This window comes from Bactrocera latifrons, unplaced genomic scaffold (assembly GCF_001853355.1).
Source record: "Bactrocera latifrons isolate USDA-ARS-PBARC rearing strain unplaced genomic scaffold, ASM185335v1 scaffold_190, whole genome shotgun sequence".
Taxonomy (NCBI): domain Eukaryota; kingdom Metazoa; phylum Arthropoda; class Insecta; order Diptera; family Tephritidae; genus Bactrocera; species Bactrocera latifrons.
Genome location: NW_017535408.1, coordinates 224,577 through 225,915, shown reverse-complemented (window position 1 = coordinate 225,915; position 1,339 = coordinate 224,577). Strand labels below are relative to the sequence as shown.

Sequence of the window (1,339 nt, the reverse complement as noted above, 5' to 3'; positions counted from 1 at the left end):
TTAATTTTTTGATTTTATTATTTTATGACTTCTACTCACCTTTTGAAGGTTTTGCACGAACTGTGGCGCTTTCAGGCACWCACGCTGCCAATATTTCTATAAATTTCGCTTTGTATAAAATTAAGCCACTTTTTGTGCAAACTTTAACTTTGCACAATGTGTTTTTTCAACAGCCACTTCACTTGTAACACTTTGTGTGCTTAAAAAAAGCTGCTTGTGTTGCACTTTCCAATTTTTTATCAAGCACTGTATTTTTATTTTTTTTATGCCATTTGCCGTCGCATTATCAGTTGATTTTTATGTGCGTTTAATTAATTGATTTATGGGATGTAATAATTTTAATTGAGTTGGGTATATGTTTTGTGCAGTGTTTTAAAGTTATTGTTCGTTTTTTTTTTTTTTGTGTGGTATGAAATAGCTACGCAGCAGATTTGCGCATTTTATTGCTATTTAATACGTTTGCAATTTATTTTTTGTATTTTTTGTTATTGTTTTTGTAGCTATTTAACTACAGTTGCTGTACGATTTATTAACTATTAATTWTTGGAATTTTTTTATGGTTGCTTATTACAGTTTACACTTTTAGTAATATTTTTCTGCTTGCTGACGAGTTTCTATGTGTTTTTAGCACTTTTCGAATCAATGTCAGCTTACACCGTTTTTTATATAATTTTAACTGCAAATCAATTGATAAATTAACAGCTTCAAATTTCACTTTACTCCATGCCTTTTATTAAAAATTTCAAGAATTTCAGGTTACTCATACGCCGTATCGCCTTTGTGTGTCTTACTTAGTTTTCTTGTTGCCACTTTTGTTGCTTTTGCTATTTTTGCTGCTTGTGTCCACGTGTCTGCTGCTGTTTATCAGCTTTGCTGGCTGCTTGTTGGCTCCGTCGCTTGTATTCACACAGTTCGCCGCGATAAAGTACTTTTGTAGAAAATTCTTAATTCGCTTTCTCCAAAGAGCGCAAATCGCGTGCGTGTTAAATAAATTTTTTTCTTGTATTTTTGTCTTCGCCGTACTTTTATTGTCACTTTTAGCGTCATATACTTGTAATGCTTGCTTTAGTTGAGCCTTGTTGTGCACTGCGACAAGAGCAAAGCGTCAAGGCGTCGGCAAAATGGCAACAAAATGTCAAGCACGTGTATTTAAATTATTGATTATTAATAATTTTTAATGTTTCGTAARTTTTATACTCGTTTTCATTCAGCTATTACCGCTTATCTGCGTTTTGATTTAATTTTCTTTACGAAGTGCGCCTTAAAGTATGCAATACGTTTTACAAAAAGTTAGTAAGAGCTTATATTTATAATTTTCCAAACTCAGCCACAATTTACA

At 32.3% G+C, this 1,339-nt stretch overlaps 1 protein-coding gene across 1 annotated transcript in view; it reads right to left on the bottom strand.

The window, feature by feature from the left end:
• The window catches only part of LOC108967576 (myb-like protein AA), a 169,128-nt gene extending 168,732 nt beyond the window's left edge, over positions 1 to 396 (bottom strand). Inside the window, exon 1 of the mRNA XM_018931098.1 lies at positions 40 to 396. The gene's annotated coding sequence lies outside the window, so the exon portion shown is untranslated. The remainder of the gene's footprint in view (positions 1 to 39) is intronic.
• Positions 397 to 1,339: the final 943 nt, after the last annotated feature.